Source organism: Canis aureus, chromosome 32 (genome assembly GCF_053574225.1).
Source record: "Canis aureus isolate CA01 chromosome 32, VMU_Caureus_v.1.0, whole genome shotgun sequence".
Classification (NCBI taxonomy): domain Eukaryota; kingdom Metazoa; phylum Chordata; class Mammalia; order Carnivora; family Canidae; genus Canis; species Canis aureus.
In genome coordinates, this window is record NC_135642.1 from 9,041,377 (window position 1) to 9,064,962 (window position 23,586).

The 23,586-nt window shown below is 42.5% G+C and overlaps 1 protein-coding gene across 8 annotated transcripts in view; it reads left to right on the top strand.

The window, feature by feature from the left end:
• The window catches only part of CDIN1 (CDAN1 interacting nuclease 1), a 232,516-nt gene that overhangs the window by 187,515 nt on the left and 21,415 nt on the right, over positions 1–23,586 (top strand). The gene's annotated exons all lie outside the window — the stretch shown is intronic.

Genomic DNA, 23,586 nt, shown 5'->3' on the forward strand with positions numbered 1-23,586 from the left:
CACATTCACATGTATACTTCAGTCCAAAGAAGGGCAGTTGATGACAGCCTGAGCCAGTGATGAGACTGTTCTACACTTGGCACCTTGAAAATGGGCTCATCAGGGGGACTGGCTGGTGGAGAAAGTGTTCCCATTACCTTGTACAGGCAACTAATTGGAAGTTGAGCATCTCTCCAGAGCTCAAGTATTTTTCATAGGAAGGATTGGGGGTTACACCATAATTCTTGAACTCAAGATTCATTGTAACTGAGACACTGCTTGCCCGAAGTTTAACTTAACCCTCTATTTCTTAGGACCTGTTTGACCCTCTATTTATATGACAATGCCATATAAATAGCTAAACCCACACTATCACAGTGGTTGCACGGACATCTGTAAAATTCCTTCCAGAACATTGGCTAGTATTTTAATAATTCTACCTAAAGCCTCATTAAACTGAGATCAACAACACCGAACATGGAGACCTATAACCCATGTCGATATAATACTAAGCTCATTAATCCTGACATTCCAAAGGTTCCAGAGTTAAATGCTGACAGTGCTCCTAAAGAGAAAATTAAAGTGCACCAAATAAGGAGTATTTATTTCTAAGTTACCATGTGTGTCCTTAACATAAAGTTGACTTCACCCTTAATAAAAGTTCCAGGCTTGGGGATCCCTGAGTGGCTCAGTAGTTTGGTGCCTGCCTTTGGCCTGGGGCGTGATGCTGGAGACCCGGGATCGAGTCCCACATCGGGCTCCTGCATGGAGCCTGCTTCTCCCTCTGCCTGTATCTCTACCTCTCTCTCTCTCTCTCTCTCTCTCTCTCTCTCTCTGTGTCTATCATGAATAAATAAATAAAAATCTTAAAAAAAAAAAAAAGTTCCAGGCAACAAAACTAAAGCTACATACTTTTAAAGTAGCCTTGTGTTCTTTTAGATAAAATCTAGGTTCTCCATCCTGTGAATTTACAGTATAGTGAATGATGGGTACAAATTGGGTATCTCCTCCCAACTCTGCTTAATAACACTCATCTTTTTTTAAAATTAAAAAAAAATTGTAATTCTGAAACTGCTAGATCTGTAGATTCCAAAGTTGTAGTCACTTTTCCACTGTGTGTGTATAACATACTCCCCACACAGTGGACCTATCCTCTCACTGTGACCCCCTCTGATCTTTAATTCTATCAGTATAAGATCATATGCAACCCCACCATATAGACCCCCAATAATATATCAAATCCCTAGCCCCAGTCTGCTCTCCAACTCCTCCTGCTGTCTCTCCCTCTAGCTCTCCTTTCTTTGCCACCAGATGTCTTGAAAGCATCCTATGCGCTGGGGTCTCACTCCCCAGAGCTCTCTACCTCTAGACCCGAACTGCCACTACTGCATCACCACCTGTCATACCCGAAAGAGACGGGCACCTGGTCCTTCTCTTGTCGGAACACTCTGTCTTTGACGCTGTTAATCTCCTCTCTTCCTTGACTCTGAGATCCCACTCTTGCTCACTTCTCCTCCTTACCCTGTTGATGTCTCTGTGGCTTTGCAACCTTCTTCACTGGTTTGCCTTCCTCTGCCAGCTCCTGACACTCCCCGCCCCACATTTCCATCCGTGAACCCCTTCTCTATTCATTCCCTCCCCTAAGCAAATCTGGTCTACATGGCTTTCTGCAACATAATTTCCAAATTAGTATCATCAGTTCAGATCTTTTTCTTGAGTTCTAGGTTCATTCTTTTAATCGCCTACCATGCTGATTTCAAACGGACTCTTGGAGGAAGCTCCTAAGTGCCAGATACAAAGGCCTTTATTTTTATCCTCACCTTTCCATCCTTTTCCATCTTACCTGTTCATCCTCACCCTTCAGAACCACATAGAAATATTCTCACCAGTGACATCTCCCCCACTGCCACTCCACCCACCCCCAAACTGTAGTAGCTCTTTAGAAATTATAGTGCAATCATACGTAGCAGTGGTTTCATACTCCGAGCTCATATCATATCAAAGACCACATCTGTGTCATTCCAAGCCAGGGAGTTTGACCCTCTAACCTCCCTACCCCTTCACCTCTTTATATACAAGTGATGACAGATTCTAATTTAAAAAGTTACTCAGTCCTTTGTTTGAATATCCCATCTCCTATTGTCCCCAAAACTGTTTTCAGATTATAGTGAATATGCATTTAACTCACATAATCTATCAAGTTAGCTAATATTAAATAAGTTGCTATGTTCTTGGCCTAGCACTTAGCCTATATACATCTTTACACCTTTTACTAATACTGAAACAGATTTTATTTGTACTATAGATAGAATCAGTTCTGTCACTTAAGGACTGATTTCTGTTTGAAAAATGTTATGGGTCCTTTTAATTTCATTTCCAGTGTGTAGCTGTAGGAATCCTTAAAGACCAACATCAGATAGCGTGTATAACCTCTCATATTTCCCTTTGTAAATTAGGAGCATGATTATATTTATACTTTTTGATACGAATTAAACAACTTAGTTATTAAACTGGACAGAGGCTAATATACTTACCTAAAAAGGTAAAATGCTGCCCCACATTTAAAGAGAAACAATGACATTAAAAACTGAATAGTTTAAAAAAAAAAAAAAAACAGAATAGTTTGAACTCAGACATGATTCTTAAAAAATTTTCTTAAACAAACTAGTACAGGGGATCCCTGGGTGGCGCAGCAGTTTGGCGCCTGCCTTTGGCCCAGGGCGCGATCCTGGAGACCCGGGATCGAATCCCACGTCGGGCTCCCGGTGCATGGAGCCTGCTTCTCCCTCTGCCTGTGTCTCTGCCTCTCTCTGTCTCTCTCTCTGTGTGTGTGACTATCATAAATAAATAAAAATTAAAAAAAAAAAAACTAGTACAATCTGCTAGACATCCGTGTTACTTTTGGATATTTTGGGATGCCTGATAAAAAAATCCTGTCATATAGAATTTAAAGGTCTATGAATACAGAGTGAGAAATAGATTGTCAGAAGTGATGGCATCAAAAGGTAAAATATCTCCATTAGTTTTAAAACAAAATTATTACCTGACTGTATTTTAATAACACTTGATTACATCAAATGTAGCATTTAAACACTCTGAATAATAATACTGAATTTTTTAATCACCTTATAAGAGAGAAGATGTACAACATAAGAACTCCCGTCTAACTCCACTGGAAAAGTCACAAATATAATAGGGACTGGAGGGTAAAACAGTGCAACAGAACTTTCCAGGGTTCCTCTGCCCTCCCTAGATAAATCAGACTTCCATCCTAAACTGCAGCATCTTGCCCCTGAGTCTCTGGAACTCACTTAGTTTTGCTGAATATCTCATCCTCTCTAATAAAAGATCCATGTTCTTTTAGAAAGCCTAAAATGTCTGTGAATGTGATTGGTGTTATTTTCTCACGTCCGGGGTGAGGGGTGGGGGACAGAAAGTACCTTTACAATTTACTTGGTCATTTAATCCAGATATCTTCCTTTTAGCCTTACTCAGATTAGCAAACTAAAACACTATGCTTTTCTTTTTCCTCTTGTTTCCCAAAATGTAAGTAAAGTGGCTGCAGAAGTCCAAAATGTCCTACACTGCCTGTCCCTAGTGCCTCAATTCCCTGGATAATTACTGTCCTTTCACTCTGGGTAATTTTATATATAGTTGCCTGAAAAAACTTAACCTCTCTCTCTCCCCTACACACACACACACACACACACACACACACACACACATTGAAGGGTCCCAAAATTGTAAACCATTTTCTTGAGCTAATTATGTTCAATCCTTTAGAGTAAATAGATTCTGAAACATTTTAAATGTAATCAAATTATAGTAAGCACTTTAAAAAAAAATGACCTCTTTTGTTTTTCATGGCATATATTTTTTTAAGTTCATAAATAGCCTAAGCAAAAGGAAGGCACAAAATGAGAACTTTTGCTGTTATACTACTACACACGTTTTATATTTGCCGAATGAGTGGCATTAATCCTGACAAATTGAGTTTCAATAAGAGAACAAGCCCTTTATGTGAACCATCTCTCAAATTAAAACAACGTCTGAATATCCCAGTCTAAAAGACTTCCTCTTAAAATTGTGGCCCACACAAGATCTCCTTCTTTCTCATGAAAGTTATTATTTCCGTCTTCTTAAATGTCTGATCTGCTGGAGAGCTTAAGAGCATCTGACCATCTGAAGGCATCATAGTTAAGAGCCTTCAAAATAGGACATGGGCACTCTTACTCCTACTAAAGAGCGATCCAGTCTAGATTACCCAATGCATAGTCTCAGGTAAGATAAAAGAATTCTTTCAAATGTGACTGTAGTCTGTTTCTGTAAAACGTATGCTTGGTCCATAAATAAGCCTAAAGGGCATTATAAACGTGTCAGGAGCTCAGGGTGATTGATCTGTGTTGGATAGATCATGAAAATAGACAGAAGGCACAAGGGTTGCTTCCCTGTGGAAATTGTGGTGGTAAATTGCCATATGTGTCCCCGTTAGGAACCCAGCTGATCTGATTGTGGATGTAACAACTTTACAGACCGGACTTTTGGTCTCCTGAGATCTTCGATGTCTTTCTAGGAAATCTAAATAAAATAGCACCTTGATCTTCAGCCTCAAGCACAGACTGTGGCAATTGATCGGGACTGTTGCTAGCTAGCAATCTTCCCCAGTCCTAAATTCTAAATACATTTTTCCCAGGCTGTTTGTTATGCAGAAATCTGGCTAGAAGTGGATGTGTGTTGACTTGAAAGGTAAAAGGAAGGCATGCTGGTGGTTACTATATTACATGCCACAAAGATTGAGATGAAAATTTAAAAGATAAAAAGTCCCACGCATATTTTTTCTTGTAAAACTATTCCAGCAAACTCCCTGAGAGAAGACCTGGAAAGTGTGAAAAGCAGTAACTTCCCTCTGGCTGTGCTAGTTGAAACCAATGCCTTTCCTGCTTGGGGAAGTAGGAAAACTCTTGAAATAAACAAAGGCAAATGATTAAGTAAAGCAAGTAATAGCACTTTTTTTTTTAAGCTATTCAGCTCATTCTATTTGCCATTAGGTTCAATTTCTAGACCAGACCTAAGCGAAATAGCTGTGCAAAGCTATCCCCATAACTCTTCTACCTGCCATTCATTTATTTAACAAACATTTATTCAATGTCTACTAGGTGCCATACCCTGCTAAACGCCAGGTAATGCTGAAGTAGACCATGTACTGCTTTCATAGAACATTCTGTCTCTGTGGAAGTGATAAACATTAAACCGAAATAAATAAATTTGTAACTGTAACATCTTTTAAGTTTAGTGTCTGACAATGAGAGACCAGTTTACTTTGCCATTTTGCTTCTGAATCCCATAGAATTGTAAGTCCCATAAATCAAAGTGAATCTTACAAGTCCAAATATTTTATAGCATTTGTAGCCTATCTGTAGTCATAAATATCTCATTAAAAAATAGGAAGCCTGGGGACACCTGGGTAGCTCAGTCAGTTAAGTATCCGACTCTTGATCTCCGCTCAGGTCTTAATCTCGGGGTCATGAGTTCGAGCCCTGCACTGTGTCCCATGCTGAGCGTGGAGCTGACATAAAACACTGGAAAAAATAATAGCAGGCCCAATTAGGGTTTATGTAAGTGTTTAAACCTAATATCAGGAATTTTTGTTACTTAGTATCTAGTGTTGAATGAGAGCTTAGACTCCCTCAGTTGCCACAGCTAGTTGGTCATCTTTTTCTTCTCCTTCCCCAAATGTTTCTTTAAATAGTGACATGGATCTGTTTTAGCAGTTGACCCTCTTTTACAACGGAGAAGGGTAGGGTTTTCTGGTTTTGGCATTAAACTGTACTTAGCCTGAGCAGGACTTTAGCTACAACAACCACCGCACAAAAAGTAAGGTCTTGGGCAAGCGTGAGGTACTCACAGATGGCTTCCAAAATGGTCTTGCAGTGGCCTCAGCAGGGCCTGTTGGTTCAAGCCCTAAAAATAAGCACTTATTAACCAGTTCATGGCAACCTGGGTGGACCAGCTCTCTGGCTGCAGGGACCTCCTTCCATAGCTCATGTCACCCAGGACGAGGCCTGTGCAGCCAGAAATGCCTCTTACAGAAGACAGTCACAAGCTTAACTAAATGTTTAAAAGAACCTCCGTAACTCCTCTCCACGCTGACAGATTGCTTTCAGCTCGATGCAGTCAAACCACATCTCGGGCCCCAGCGGCCTTCGTGAGGCCGATTTGAGGCCACAGAGTCGGCCAAGTAAAAACTACAGGTTTGCGTAGTGCTGCCTTGTCTTGCTTTTCATCAAAATAAATAAATAAATAAAAATAAACAAACAAACAAAAAAAAAAAAACCACAGCCAGAAGGCAACTCACTCTTGGAAGTCCTTATCTTCATAAAATTTCACCAGTGACTCCTGTTAAGTAAAAATAAGGTTGCTGGGTAAGTCACTAAGGAAGCGGTTAGCTGGTCGCCTCACGCCAGCAGACTCCTCAAAGAACACAAATTGGAGGAACCCTGCAGAGCCAGGCTGTGACTGTTTACATAACAGACTTTGTCCCAAGGACTCCGGAAAGTTGAGCCCTCAGGATAGTTTTACTGGTTTGTTTTTTGTTGTTGTTGTTTTGGGTTTTTTTTTTTTTTTGAATGGCAGTCTTTCCTCTGTATGGAGTGGAAATGTGGGTGGAGTGGGAGAGAGTTGTTTTAATGTATACTTTGCTCTAATGTGTTTACCCCCAAATAAGTGAGCTGTAGTAGATACTTTGGCCCCACAAAAGTAAATATTTAGCTCAGAAATTGCACACAGAAATGTAGCCTTGGGTATTTGGGTTTCAGGAAAGCAGATCCCCCTGGGGCAAAGGGCTGGTGCGCCTGCCCTGGGATCGGTGGGAAGAGGAACCTCCCCCGGGGCAGACGGTCTCAGAAGGCCTCGACTGGGCCCCAAGGCCCTCAGCGCCCCACCCACCTCCCACCCAGCTTCTCCCTGCCCACAGTCCTGGTTCTCTGGTTCTCTTCCTGCAACACTTCAGAGGCCCCCTTGCTCTCCTGTGCCTGTCCCCCTGCTGGAAGCCTCTTCCCTACCACTCAGTCAGTGAACCTTGATTTAGAGACTTATTCCAGAGGTTGCCTCCTCTCTGCTCCAGGCCTTCCCTGACCTCCTCCGGGCTGCCACTGTTCTCTGGCAACATGGGCCTCCTCCTCCTCACACAGCCTCCTAACTTGTATGTCTCCCCGACTTCTAAGAGCACCTAGAAGACGGTGGCTGTGTTCGTGTCATCGTGGACCCTACTCGGGAAGGCAGAAGGTGACGCTCTGTGTTGTGCAGTGAGGACAGGAAGGAGGCTAGCATTGTATGGGGACTGGAACACCTGAGGGAGGCACGGTGGGTTTCTCATCTGTGATCTTTTTTTATTTATATTTTTAAAGATTTTTTTATTTATTCATGAGAGACACAGAGAGAGGCAGAGACATAGAAAGAGAAGAAGCTCCTTGCAAGGAGCCCGAAGTGGGACTTGATCCTGGAACCCCGGGATCACAACCTGAGCCAAAGGCAGACACTCAACCACTGAGCCACCCAGGTGCCCTTCGTCTGTGGTCTTAAGACAGAACCAGAGTTCACAGAAGCATGACCTGTCCATTGAATCATCCTTTACCTGTTACTTAAAAAAAAAAAAAATTCCTTCATCTAATGTTTCTTTCCTACAGTTGTCCAATAAAGCAGCTTCTCAACCACAAGAAAACAAAGGAACTGGCCACATTTTAGAAACCGGGTGCTTGAGGATCCCTGGGTGGCTCAGCAGTTTAGCGTCTGCCTTTGGCTCAGGTCGTGATCTCGGGGACTTGGGATCGAGTCCTTCGGCTCCCTGCATGGAGCCCGCTTCTCCCTCTGCCTGTGTCTCTGCCTCTCTCTCTCTCTCTCTCTCTCTCTTTCTCTCTCTCTCTCTCTCTGTATCTCTCATGAATAAATAAATAAAATCTTAAAAAAAAGAAAAGAAACCGGGTGCTTGCTCCTGGGCTTCCTGAAGACCTACTGTGAGGTCCCCATCCACTTTAAGGGCAAGCCTTGGGGCCCCAAATGTTTGTTTTGTGTTACTGTTGTCAGGGGAATCTCAAACAGCAGCCATCTTTTGTTTCCTGAGTCAGAAGTTTCCTTTATCATCTCTCTACAGTCTTTAAATATTAGTTTAAGATACTCAAGGCTATTCTTTGTTTGTTTGTTTGTTTGTTTTACTCAAGGCTATTCTTATTAAGATTTTATTTATGAGAAACAGAGGTAGAGACACAGGTAGAGGGAGAAGCAGGGTCCCTGCGGGGAGCCTGATGCGGGATTCAATCCCAGGACTCCAGGATCACGCCCTGGGCCAAAGGCAGGCGCTAAACTGCTGAGCCACGCAGGGATCCCCCATATTTAAATTTAAATCACCGACATCACCTGGTTTTCTATCAAGTCTCTTTTGGAGTAGTTTCTCCTGGTCACATGATGCTGACCCGCCTTTCTTTCTAAAGGCAGGAATGACTGTGAGGTGACCTTTCCTGCCTCCTGGCTTAGAGAAGCATCTAATTTAGTTATAAAGTAGGAGATGTTCAACTCTCAACTCACATGTCATACCCATTGGTTCCCCCTTTTGACTTTTCTCCCCTGGCAGTGAGTCTGGGTGAGGTACCTCTGGCCCTGCCTTGATGAGTACTGGACTATCCAGTTTTCTTCTTGTAAGTGGGTTTATTTCCAGACCTCCGGCCATAAATTTACCCATTCATGGATTGGGAAGGGGGGAACAAGGGTTGGGGAAGTTTCTTTATTAGATTCTACCCTTGGGTAAGAATTCTTGTAATGGGGCAACAATGAACATACACAAGGGAAAGTACTGTGAAGCTGATTCTCAAATCCACCGTGGCTCCAGGATTTCAAGGCTATTATGCCTGCTTTCTAGATAGACCAGGAGGACACAGGGAATTAAAAATGGGAGATCCATGAAGATGATCATCTTCCAACACCCACATTGTCTGGAAGACGAAGGACTTGTACCGTGTGGAAGAGTCCTGTCCTACAGAGCTTGTGTTGAAGCTACACATACAGGAGCTTAACTAGAGATGGGGGTGGGAAGGGGTTTGGAGTGATGTTCTTAAGGGTTTGAGAAAGTATTGAGGGGGAGCCCCAAGCACAAAACAGTGTGAGGAGGGCACCTGGGTGACTAAGCGATTGAGCATCTGCCATTGGTTCAGGTCATAACCCCGGGGTCCCGGAATTGAGCCCCACATTGGGCTCCCCAAGAGGAGCCTGCTTCTCCCTCTGCCTGTGTCTCTGCCTGTGTCTCTGCCTCTGTCTCTATGTCTCTCATGAATAAATCTTTAAAGAAAAACAGTGTGAGGGAGGTCAACCTGGGACTGATGTGGGTTGGCATTGTGGCCACCTTGGAGCTTTATTCCTTGTATGATATGGTACCTCACCTCTGCATCAGTGTTTTTTCCCTCCTTTGGTAAAATGGCACTTGGTACTTCTGACCTCATCAACTCATTGCAGATTTTAAGTTCAATGACCGTGTGAAGTGGTAGGCACAGTGGTAGGCCTAAGAAAGCACTCCTGTGTTAGTTCTCTTCATTGTCCCTGTGATCTGTTTAGTGGAGCTCTAATAGTTTTCTCAACATTAAAATATAAGCACTCCTATTAGCTGCTCATGGAGCTTTGGTTTTAAATGAGCCTACGTGTGCAAAGAGCTCAGAAGAGTAGCTGGCACATAGTGATGGCTCCGTAAGTACCAGCTACTGCTAGGACGATGGTTATGGTGACTGTAAATAGGATTATCAGCGGTATTATTGTACTCAAGGAAGTAATAATCAAACTGTCTCCATCCCCTGCCACTCACAAAGATGGGGACCATACCCATAGATGAGTCAAGCATTCTTTGACTCTAGGTGAGCAGAGCCAGAAACGAGGTAACCGCAGCGCATTATGTTCACCAGAATGCCTTACTTTAGTTGTATTGAGAAGCGGATCAAACAGAATGATTACTCACAAAGCCCAGACCTGGAGAATGACTCAAAACCCAAAGAATGACAGGTGAGGGTCCACCCAGTGGAGACTATCCTAACCCTAACATACCCCAGAGAGCCTGCCACCCTCTCCAGCATTAAGGTCTGTTGGCAGGTCCCCACCAGCCGACCTGCCCTCCCGTGGATCTGCTGCTCATGGCCATCCTGCCTACCACCTTGCCCTGCGTCTGCAGCTGGCCCAGGGGAAGAGGGGTGCTTTTCACACTCTTGGAGCTCCCCACCCCCATCACCCACTTTCCCAGTTCAGCCTCATTTTACGGATCCATTAACTAAAAAATGCCTTTAAACACAACATCAGGTTGGATCTTTCTGGGCTTAAACTGAAATTTTTGTAACTATACCATTGACCTTCAAAGTTCAGTTTAAACAATAAAATGAGAACATTTGCTATATTCTTTCCCCGAGCCCAATTCTCTATTTCCAAGCCTTACCCCGACTTACAGCCATCAGACTCCCCTCTTTCTTAAAGGCACACTATTGAAAAGGGCATATAAAGATCATTCTGTAGAGCTGATATGTTGAAGAGTAGAGCAGTGAGGGGCACCCGCAGGCTCCTCCTGCCGCACTTGGGAACAACACAGGCACCGCAGTGGTTCACCGGATGCAAATCCCTGTGTCATACACAAATACAGTTCACTTTAATAGTTTGATATCTTTTCACTCATCTTAAACACCTTAAGGTATTTGGAAAGGTAGGAAGAAGTAAAACAGATGAACCTGCTGAGATACTGCCAGGAATGGTAGTACTTCACTTTGACATTTTTACAACCTTATCTTATAGATAAAAGCTACTGTAAACAAAAGCCTAACCTAAACTGATTGTATTTAAAGGACTCGAGAGCCACCTGCGTGCAGCAATTGGCTCCTGGATGTTTAGTTTTCCTTGGCCGCCACCAATCCCTGCCCAGCTCACTTCGTGACCACAGACACCAGTAGCATCCCTTCCAGCGGGGGGACTGGTGCTTCCTAGATCTTAAGCCACTGCATCCTCTCCCTGTAACAATCTGGAAAACCTAGATTCCAAACAGCAGAACCTCTACAACTGGCTCTTCAGGATATGCAATTTGGGCATACTTTTAAGGCTCATCTTTTCCCTCTTTATTTTTTTTAAGGTTTTATTTATTCATGAGAGACCCAGAGAGAGGGGCAGAGACACAGGCAGAGGGAGAAGCAGGCTCCCTGTAGGGAGCCCCATGTGGGACTCAATCCCAGGACCCTGGGATCACGCCCTGAGCTAAAGGCAGATGCTCAACCACTGAGCCATCTAGGTGCCCCTTATCTTCTCCCTTTTAAAAGTAACTCTCGTTCCCAATATGGCTAAAGGTTACAGCAAAGGATTTCTTTTTTCAAATGCACGTTATCACTCCCAGCTTCTGGGGCAGGAGCTCTACAGTGTTATTCATCCCTGCGGTCCTGTATCTGCTCAGCTGGTACTACTGGCTAACCCCTGTGGGCTGCTAATATACAAGCTGCCCTTATATATTCTGGAAGTGTTTGATAACTGCAAGGCCAGGTTATATTTTATTTTTTTCTAAGAACCGTTTAACTGTATTCCATTACATGGCCTTTTTTTTTTTTTTTGCTAATGACCCAGAAGGTTCCAACTTCTAATTTCCCCTCCCTTTCCAGCATTGACCTACCTTTGTAGATCTGTACAATTGGAAAGTTTGCTTTTGAGGACTGTGTTGGTAGCCGACAAGATTTTTCTTATCGTGAAGTATTTATTGTGAGAGAAAATTTTAACTACCCATTTAGAAAAAGTTGGAATTTGACATACCTGAAGCATTGTGTCACGTTTGGTCAACGATAGATTTATAGGGCAACATGTATCAGCCTTAATCCTTTAGTTATTTGACTTTGCCAAAGATGAAAATTCCAATAATTTTTTTTATTTTAAGCAGACTTTTATATATCCAGAACCCATAAATCTCTTTGTGCCTTAAGATAAACGTCTGACTGAACTCTGGATTACCTTGTAATCTTTCGAGAACTGAGCCAAGGAAAGGAGACCCCATTCCCCCTCTACCTAATACTAAGACTATGTGACAAAACCTATTTGCAGTAGGCAATATTTATATAAGAAAACCTTTTATATTTTATAGCACATTACTAAATTGTAGTATTCAGAAAGTTAGAAATGTAAAGTTGAGAAGTAAGCTGGAAATTTATTAGAGCAAGTCCGTGGTAGTCTGTGTTGGATGTTGAGCAGTTCGTCTATTTGTGTCGTCAGCCCAGGCTTTACCAGTATGGTGATCACTAACCATTTTGGTTGTCATATCAATTATAAGTTCTCTGGCATCAAACACTAAATCAGTTGAAATGATGGATTTGCCTTTGAAATGTTGCCCTGGGGAAATAACTGAGAAAATGTAATAATTCACACAACTAATTTTGTAAAGTACCCCAACTTTTAAAAGGAGGCTGGGGTATAAATTCTAGATGGATAGAATTTGCACCCAAGGTCCTCCTGAAGTGTCTTCTTATTCATAGTACTTAAGTGTTTTCAAAGTAAACATGAGCTTGGGTACTTTGTGACTTTTAGGGTTTAGGTGTTTGGTATTTCTCTATTCTTCCCATTTGAGGATGTGCTGTCCACTCCATGTGTCCTCATTTTAAACAGAAACCAAGGCTATCAGACTTAAGTGATCCCCCCATTTCATAACGAAATAATCTCAATATGCATCTGATCCCACCACTTCTTTGTGTGTTTCTGGCCCCTAATCCCACTCTCACCTCAAAAGGTAAATCTATAATGGAGAGAGAATTAAAAGGGCCATTATATGAATAAATGCAGCTTAGCTGAGAACTCTCCTTGTCTAGGAAGACTTTAAGAATACCAGGTCGTTGTACTTATTCTTTTGCTGTGGACCTTGGAGTGTTTTGTGTATTCAGTTGATAACTTCTGTTTTACACTTAATGTAGGAACAAAATCTCTTCACATTTTATTAAAATTTGAGTTATAAGCTATTTAAGAAGAGGAAAAGTCTCTTGTGCCTTGTTTCTATGCAGGATGAATTCACGGGCTTTGTGTAGTTTTGTGGGCTTGTTTTGTTTTGTTTCAAGTTGCAAAATATTGATCAAACACCTTTAAGGGAAAACCATTAAGTCCACTGACCTTGTTCATCACAGGCAACTTACAGGGGACACGGGTTTGATGCTCTTTAAATTTTTAAAATATTCACATGCAAAAGAAACATTTTCTAGGATCCTTGTGCCCAATAACTGTGTCCTCACAGAAAATGTCTGCTAAACCCTGCTCAGAATTATTACCTTCAGAAGACGTTTTGGATAAAGACTAGGGGATAATTCTTATCTCAGTACCTGACTATCCCCAGGTTGTGTTTTGAATCCCTTTTATTTTCTATTTGCCAGTTCTTCATCAGCACCCATTTTATACACAGAACTGGAACACAGGTGCCATGGACAGAGCTGGTCCTGACCACATTTCTGATAAATGAAATGCAGAGGGGCTGACCCAGTCCCAGAAATTAGCATTTCTTCAAGGAAACAGGTATTAAAGACAGCAGATGAAAGACAAAAGAGTTTTTGCCATTGGTTTCTATCCCACTCATCTGTTTTCCTCTTGTGAGAAGAGATTCATGACAGGCTGCAGACTCTATGGCATCTAAGCATATCCAACACAGGACAAAGTAGAGTGGAAATTAAGCACTTTTCCAGGCAATTTAATGTCGACATGAAAATGCCAACTTATATAAACATCAAGGAGAATTTCAGGTGGTTGTGGTTGTATATTTATATACATTTTAACTTTTCTTCAAAATAATGTATTTTCTGTTTATTTTCTATGTGGCATAAAGGCCTGACATAAATGAGTATTTATATTTTAACTTATTATCAAAATTCTAGTGAGTTGATGTTACGAAGAGCTAGATTGCATTTTTAATAACCGAGATCTACAAATCGAGGGAGTATTCGTAAGCAGTGTTCTCTTGCTTTAGTCATTTCGTTTTGCAAACCCAGACCTGCCAAGCAAGGGAGTAGAGGAAACAACCAAGTTAATATTTTTATTTCATCTCTAGAAACTGCAGAAAAAGAATATTTGCTTTGTATATTAAATTGACCATAGTGCCAGAACCTTATGATGCTATATTATATGATCACTAATCTATTATTATTGTACACATATTTACACATAGGCATAAATACACACATTTTGCATATAAACATGTGCAAGCATATTTCACTTGGACTGAAAAGTTATTTACAACTCTGTCTTGAGATACATACAACAGTGATTAACAAGTGCATAACCAATCTACAACATGCAGATTAAAACTAAATAAATAGTGGAAGAGTTTATTTTAAAACAATTACAAGATGTTTTAGATTTCTCTGCCATCCTGAACTGTGTGTTTAAGAATGCACCCTTCATAAAAACCACATGCAAGTCTTTTTGATGGCGAAACAATTGGCTTCCAACAGCCACATGTCTGCACACATCCTCAGAAAAGAGCCCAGAGCCCACACAGCAACTCAAAAGGAGAAAGAGAAAAAACTTAGAATATATATATTCTGTGCTAGGATTTTTCTTTTGGAGAAGAGTTTTGTTGTTGTTGTTGTTGTTGTTGTTGTTTTTTAATTTGCCTGTGAACTGAAGTAAAAGATCTAGGGTTGGAAACAAAGATTTGAATCAATACAATTATTTTTGTTTGAAGACCCTCCTGAACAAGAAACTTGAAAAGCTCATCAAATCACTCCCTAAGTCTACCCTTGTTATCTCGCAGTTGAAAATTGTGGGGCGCCTGGGTGACTCAGTCGGTTAAGCATCTGCCTTTGGCTCAGGTCATGAAGCCAGGGTTTTGGGATGGAGCCCCACTTTGGGCTCCCTGCTCAGAGGGGAGTCTGCTTCTCCCTCTGGCCCTACCTGCACTCATGCCTGGGCGTGCTTGCACTCTCCTGCTCGCTCTCAAACAAAATCCTTGGGGTAAAAAATTATTGGTGTGTCAATCCAGATTTATATTGTAGAACTGTAGTGCAGCTACAATCTACAATCCTTTTTTTTTTTTTTTAATGTAATCATGGAGATTCAGCTCTGAGAAGGGGAATGTTAGGTCAAACTCATGAGTGTCCTTTATTCTATGTAGTAGAGGCAAATTTTGTAATAGTATATGAATCCCACCACCCTTCCCTTATATATTAGCAAAAGAGATAACAAGCATACTGATTTTTTTTAATAGGTGGTGATTTTCATATAGAGCTGAAAATAGAGAAGCCAAGTTAGTGCCACAATCATAAGCTACATCTCTACACTAGCGGTATTTTCGGAGCAAGGATGGGCCTTTGGAGTTCACTGCATCAACCCCACTTAACAAGCCTGAACCTTCTTTTCTGGGAAAACCAATCTCTACGTGATAGGCTCACTTAGACTGGTTGCTTCCCTCAGTCTTCCTCATAACTTATTCCAGCTGTTTATTTCCATTTATATGAACAGGCTGAGGCAGTGTTCTGGATTTACTCCTCTTTCCTCGTGTTTAGATTCTGCTCCATAACTTCTCAATCCCCTCACAGCGAGGAAACCATTCTCTTCTCTGCACTGTACGCAGTGATTCAGTAATTCTCATTCCCTAGTTTACTTTACTGATTGTCAGATGCTTTAAATATGTTCCCTCAAATGTAATCATTTTAATTTCTTTTACCTGAATTATAAGTTGCTTTTTCATATACTTCCTAAACATGGTGACACTTAAATCGAAATGAGTAGCTAGATAAACTTTTTAGTGTGAAATGATTGACTTTGTACTTGAAGAATTATTCCTTGTAGACAGATGGATCTCAACTCCTATACTGGGCTTTTGATGAGTCGCCCGCATTCCAGGCCCCTGCTCAGCTCTCTTCCAGGTGTTGTAAATATTTTTCAAAGTTGAATGACTGTTATAAACTGCTGTATAAATACAAGGCATAGTAAGAGACAGTCTAGTAGAGTGGTTGCAAGTACAAGCCATAGACCCAGCCCCTGGAGTTCAAAGCCTCCCTTTTGGTGTCTTTTTTTTTCTTCTGTGAAAATGGGACAATCATAGGTTGCTTGTGAACATCAAACCTCTATGTAAAAGGGCTGCGACACTGCCTGTTGTGTCATAAGTGTGATAAATGTTACCTCTTGAGGACAGTTATTGGAATCCTATCCTATGTATTTTTTTTTTTGTCAGATTTTATTTTTAAGTAATCTCAACGTCCAGCATAGGGCTTGAACTCACAACCCTGAGGTCAAGGGTCATATGCTCTACCAACTGGGCCAACCAGGAGCTCCTTATATGTGTTTTTAGACAAAACCCTTATATAATATAATGCCTGGTCAAGAGCTCTCTGAAATCTCAGGAAACCAACCAGGGAGTTAGTTACGAGGGCTCATTTAGCAAAATGGTATTTAACAGTGTGATCAGAAACCTGTGACTTCCTTCATCTACCTTTCATTTCAGCACTCTCTGAGGATGCCTAAAGGAAAAGTCTAACAACAGACTCTTAACCTTTCTCCCTTTTCTCCATAAGTAAAAATACCATCCAAGAAATGGCTGCTTTATGAAGAATAGTGTAGAGGTGGGGCAAGAAAAGGCGGTGTATTTTTTTATATATAGTTAAGAAATCATTAAAAGCATAAGCAAATCCTTCCTGAATTTAGGGGCCCGAGTTTTCTGTCCTTACCTCTGAGTCTCTCACAGAAACTCTTCCAAGGAAAGGCATGATTCATAACTTCTGTCCAACAGCCATATCCCGACACCCTAGGAGACCTATCTGAGGACAGCTAAATTCTTTTGGATAGCTAAGAACTTACTGAGTTACCATTTGTAAAACTTTCTTGGTGGCAATCTTTTAAAAAATCTCTTGCAGGTTGCCCTGCTGCTTTTACCATAACCAGCATCTACTGATTCTGGACTGTCCCCAACACCTATGATTGATGAAGCCTAGTTCACCAACACCAGATGGCCTTAGGTTGCCATAGTTGGAGGTTTTCCATCCCACATTGGGGGGGAGGGGGCGGGGGGGGGCTCTGCTCTGCGGGGGGTCTGCTTCTGCCCCTTCCTCTGCTCGTGCTCCCTTTCACTGTTGAATAAAAATCTTTTTTAAAGTTTTTATTTATTCATGAGAGACACACAGAGAGAGGCAGAGACCTAGGCAGAGGGAGAAGCAGGATCCATGTAGGGAGCCCAATGGGACTCGAACCCAGGACCCCGGGATCACACCCTGAGCCAAGCAGTCGCTCAACCCCTGAGCCACCCAGGCGCCCCTAAATAAAAATCTTCAAAGAAAATGCCTCTTCCCGAGTTGTCACCAGTCACTCACCTTGCCTGGCACCTCTTCTGCCTATAACCAGCCTGTCACTGTGTCTCCATCTCCCTCATATTTGCAGACTCAGAAGCCCGATAACCAAGCAACACCAGAACCACAGGACTGGAGAAAACATGCAGAATGCTTCATTCTATATATGACTTTTCTGTATCCTTGGGTAACCTCAGTGTCCTAGATACGCAGCAGGCAGAGGTGTTGGTGTATGGACCAAGTGAGAAGCCAGGAAGTTCTGTTAGTGTAGAAGGACAGAGAACTTTATGACTGATCAGCCTTGATGAAGAGTTGTGACTTACTGATGACCTCATTGAGTAACTCCTGCTATGGATTTGGAGTTAAAGTATAACTGGAATAAAAAGCCAATAAGCCTTTCCATACCACATATGTGAAGAATGCGGGGGGGGAGGGGACTATACAGCAAGTTACCCCCAAACCAAATGAGATGAGATAACACACATTTGTCACCTCACTTCTGCATCATTCAGGAACATGGGCATAGCTTAGCTGGGTTCTCTTCTCCCCTGTGTCTCATGCTACATCCAGGCATTGGCCTAGGGAGTGTGGTCTCACCTGAAGGTTTGACTGCGGAAAGAAGTCCTTCCAAACTCACTCAGTGGCTGTCAGCTGGATTCAGCTCCTCGGGAGCTGTCTCACTACGGACCACATTCTTCTCTACTGGCCACAGGCCATCTATCTTCAGTTCCCTGCCTCATGGGCCTCTCCCAGGTGATATTTGGCTTCATCAAAGTATACAAGCCAAAAAGCCAGAGAAAGTGTCTGGTAACAAGATGGAAGTCAGTCTCTTATAAGCTAATCACGGAAGTGCCATCCCATCACTTTTTCTATTTTCCTTTGTTAGAAGCAAGTCACTAGATCCAGCCGATGTTCAAGCAGAAGGGATTACATGAGGACCTGAATCCCGAGAGGCAGGGATCACTGAGGTCATCTTAGAAGTCGGCTGATTGCAATGTTGGTCTGTGTCTCCTAGCTGCAGTGTGGAGCGCCCAGACTACCACTGCTGGGGGCCTTTTGTCATTCCTGTCGTTGCCTAATTCGGGTTGATGCTTCTGTTGTGCACCTCTCTTCCCTTCAGTAGAGACTGCTGTCTGTAGAGTGAGTTCTAAATGGGACCTGATCCCGTACCTAAGTGCCTTTCCTTCTAGCAGTTTTTGTAGCTCTGTAAAGATGAACCTTATGTGTAGGTACAGATTAGTTACAAATTTGCCAGGTATTTTCACACATCTTCAAATATGCCTTAGAATTACCCACTTTGGGAGCGTCTGGGGGGCTCAGGGGTTGAGTGTCTGCCTTCAGCTCAGGGTGTGATCTCAGGGTCCTGGGATCAAGTCCCACATCAGGCTCATTGCAAGGAGCCTGCTTCTCCCTCTGCCTGTGTCTCTGCCTCTCTCTCTGTGTTTCTTGTGAATGAATAAATAAAATCTTTTTTTTTTTTAATTACCCATTTCACAGACCCTCCTTTGTATATGCTCTTCACCTGTATGTAGCATATCCACCTATAGAAGTTCTAACCACTTAGAACAACTTCCCCCAATCTTGCCAAATTTAAAAATCTTTAAAACAAACAACATTTGTTCTCCCTCATGTGATTAGAGCTGTGCTTTTATATCTCATCCACTTAGACAATATATAATGATGGAAAGCTATTGTGAATTCTATTTCCTCTGCATTTTAAAAATGAGACCTGTTAACTTTTTCTGTCTGAGGATAGTGGTTGGTGTGTGTTAAGATCTATTATCTCGAGAGTCTCTCTGGCCCATGTTTGGTAACCTCTAAGTTAGATCTCAGGGCTGGGGTCAAGAATTCAAATGCCCGTGGGGCCAGGTGGACAAGAGAAGTGAGCAAAGTAAGCAGGACGTAAGAAATGTGATTTCTTCCATTTGTTTCTTGAGACCTGAAACCTTCTGAAGTCATCTTTTGCAGTCCCCAACTTGATAGAGATGTGCGTATGGAGAAATGGGTCTCTACAATTAAAGTCCGTAGCACAAGCACCATGATAAATGGCACCTGGTTTGGAGCCCCAACGTCAGGGAGTAACAGAGAATGGTGGAGACTGTACCAAACCTGAAACCTATGTCTTGTCTAAAGGGGGCAGCTGTTGCTCAGCCCCAGCTGATTGTTGCCAGATCAGCTAGTTTCTCAAAAAACTCTGAGTATGCAGGATTTTTTATTAAAAAACAACAACAACAAAACAGCAACAACACATATGCCAGCTCCATATATATTTTCTTAATTGATGAAAACCCAGCCTTGATTTAATAGATCCAGTCACAGAAATGTCACTAATTTGTACGGCTGCTCACTCCTATGTTTTCAAAAGCTCCATTTGTACATAAATTGTTATTCAAGTTGAATCAATATACAGTTCTCGGGAACTTTAAGATGTTGCCCTAAGTCTGCTCACGAGCTGCAGCATGCATCTAACCACTTTTCCCCAAGAGAGCCCTAAAAATCAGAGGCTGCTGAATGGGCACATTACCACCCATTAACACCCCGTGTTTTTTTCTAAGTCACACGTACTGTGTTATTCTAACAGTTCCTTGAATGTCCTAGCATTCTTCTCCAGATCAATGCCAGACCTGAGCTAGTCCTCTCAAAACAGGACACCAGAACCCTCGTCTCACAGGTATAAGGAGCCCTTCCTCTCTCCTTCTGGTTAAAGTCTAACCAGATGCCCCCTGCATCCCCACCCAGTTGATCGCTACCTCATAATGAGACCAGCACAGACCCTGCAACCAGACTGCCTGGGTTCCAAAACCAGTCCTTCCACTTTTTAGCTATGAGACCTTTGGCGAGCTACTTAACTGCTCTGTGCCTCAGTTTCTTCATCTGCAGAATGGGGACATGAGTTGCACCTACCTCGTGGGGTTGCCCTGAGAATTAAGTGGGTTGATCTGGGTGCAGTGCTTAGAACAGTGTCTGGCACATAATAAGTGCTAAGAAGGGGTAGTAGTCAGCGTTGTTGTAACTGTCGCCATCATCCTTGTGATCTGCAGGTATGCCATCAGTGTGCTCCTCTGGGTCACTAATAAAAAATGCCAAGTCATGGCAGCAGCTGAGTCCTGCCAGCATGCCCACCCCTGGACTGCCACTGATTCGGCAACGAGCACAGGGCTGTGTCATCCTATTAACTCCACATTCTCCTGTCCTTGAGAGTCACCATCACGTGCCAGGCACCGTGCTAGGCCTGGAGAACACGCGGATAAATGAAGCCTGGTCTCTGCCCTCAGCAGGGTCACAATCTGGCGGAGACATATGAAGACACAGAGAATCCCTAGATACAGATATGCACAAAACCCAGCTTTCATTCTCCTCGCATTTAATCTCTCTAAACAGTCCTAAATGAGACCCAACCAGAGAAGCACCTTCCAAACAGGTTTATAAGGAAGGCTGTTGTTACTTTCGAGGAACTTCAACTTTCATACACACTCACGAGGTCCGCAATGGTTCTTGAGTCACACCTCCCATTTCTTTTATCAGGAGGGATTTGTTGTTTTTAGCAGATTTGGTGGTATTTCATTTGTGGGCAAAATGACTTGTTTAAAAGTCCCTTGCATCCCAGTCTCTGCTCCATAGGAGTTTTTAAAATCCGTTTGGATGGAGTCTTTGAATTTACTACTTGACCATGTGTATCGTAACCTTCAAATTACAGTCAACCTTGAAATGTGTTTACAGAATCAATTCAGATACCCAAGACATCCCATTCCTGAGTGTATTGGGCTGGTAGGGAGGACTGCAATCCCAGTAGCAAACCAACCCTTTGCTTTGCACATCCCATCAGACCCAGGGACTCTTGTTTCCTTTTAAACACCGTTAACAGTCGTCTGATTTTTTTTTTTTTAATTAGTCACAAGTGTTAATATGTTTGCCTTCCCACAGATCTCCTTGCGTAGTAGTGCCACAATAAATGGAGATAGGCATCAAAGAGATGAAATCGCTCAACCCACGAGCATGTACTTGACCCACATAAAAATTTCCTAGGTCCTGTTTTCTCCCTGGTTTATACCTTTGCAAAAGGAAATGCAAGAGTTGGATTGCTTGGTTTTTTGTCTTGTTTTGTTTTTCCAAATTATCAACCAAAATGTTCCCTTCTGTTGGTTCAGATGAACAAGGAATTAATTCTACAAAGTTCCTTAATGTGGCCAGCCTCTTCATAAACAGCTACATTGCTAGGCCGTCCTCTTGCCAGCCTTTTGATCATCTCTGCAACCTGAATTGTTGGAGAAAATGCAGAACTACACTACAGTGGTACCAGGAATGAGGCCAGATCTTATTCGATCATTAAATCTCCAAATCTGTCACATTCTATACGTCCCTATTACTTTTGTCATTTAAAGAACACCTAATCGGAAAGCCCTCACCTACTAGTCGCTACTTACAAGGACAAGTTGTGTTGCCTTGTTCTTCATTAAGCATATACGGTTAGAGCTTTTGAGCCCCGCGAGAGGGCCAGTAGTGCCGTTGCTCACATCATTGCATCCAAAGGCTAAGAAACCAAGATGGTAGAGCATTATTCGGTGTCCCTCCTCCTATATACTGAAAACCGTTCACAGAGCCGTGCTACCACCTTCGGGGAGCCCAAGTGGTGAACCACTCCGACGAAATGTTCACAGTCACAGTCTCACAAAACCTTTTCAAGTTGCAGAGTTCATCTGTTGCCTCACAAGTGAAACAGATCCATTTTCTTGGGCATTGAGGTGTTCCCCAGCCTGGCTTTCCTGCCTAGAAAATGCCATTTTTGTAAAGAGCTGTCATGCTTCATGTCCTTTGGCTTATGATTTAGCTGTTCAGGGAAAGTGCTCGCTGCTCTTGCTCTCAGGGCTGGTGATATGTGTTTTTGTTTTATGAAATCTCTTAAAATACTGAGCTTGTTGTTTATGACCTCCATATATTCTTTTGTTCTTTTCCATGACTGGTTAGATCACATTTTTCCCCTCCCTTTGTAAAAATATTAGTGCCTTTCCAAAGAACATCCTGGTCTCCCGAACGGCCACTTAATACAGCAGAGGAATGTGTTGAGCTTAGCGTTGGGCCTGTTGAGGCTGTGACTCGGGCCTGCTTCACGGACAGGAAATCTCGAGGCTTCTTGGACATGGTCCTCATAATTGCAGATCTTGCTGCCCTTGCCAGACTTGGACATTGTTTGATACTAATCAGTTTTCTGCAAAATGGTGCATGCAGATGGTTATTACTACAAGTTTCTGAGAAAACCCTGGTTAAATGGAAGCAAGGTCTCCCCAGGCTCATCTGCAGGCAGTGCCAGGAAACCTCCTGGAGCCTCGTGCTCCAAGGCCACCTCTCTGTGCACAGCTCCCATGTCCCCCGGAGCTGCTCAGCAGTAGATGGGTTGTCATCTCCTGATTCTGTCCAAAAGTTTTAATTAATCCCGTGTACAACTTGGCTACTCTACTGATGTGAATCCCCAAATAAGCCATTCTGTGACATCCAGCTGAACTTGATCCTGTGCATACAGTATCTTGCAGCCCATCCTGTACTCTTAGTTTTGGCAAGCGCACCGCAGCGTGCAATAAATCATGGAAGGAAAAAGCTTTTTGGCCTAACGTGGCTCAGCCTGCTGTAATGTCAGAATACAGAAAGCAGTTCTGTTTTTAGACATCCTTTTACTAACCCAACATTCATAATTTATGATTTCACTGTAAAATTCCTGCAACATGACACCAAAAGTAGTGCTGCCCTTTAATTAAGTACTCTCGGTAGGAAAAACGTGAAACTGATGTGCAAAACATCTCCGTGTGCCCGGTGATTGATAGTGATTACATCTTTATGAACCCAGCCTAGAGGTCTCAACTTCCTGATGGGTGAAGTAGTCTATAGGGCTGCTTCCTGAGTCTGCTGCTAACCAATTTGGAGATAATTTGGAGGCACAATTTAGAAAGGTGGAGGTTTTAAGCCAGCCTCTGTCTATGCTTCTTCACAAGTCCACGTGATCTTATCCATCATCTGCATGATAAGAACCTACAACCAGATTTCACGCTGTGCTCAAACTTAGAGGTTGTATGCACAGAAGAGTCAGGGATAAGGTCTCTCTGAGAGATCCCAGTTGTCATACAGGTTTATTTGGGGTTTTTTTGGTTTTTGTTTTTGTTCATTTTTAGAGCTGAAAGAACAGATGACAGAAGGGACCTCTGGCCATTAGTTGGTGCCTAGAACATGATAACGAGAAGAGGGCCTTGAGCTGTTCCACTTTTTATATTATTCTTCATTCTCTGGTTCCCTCCCCCCGCCCCCCCCCCGC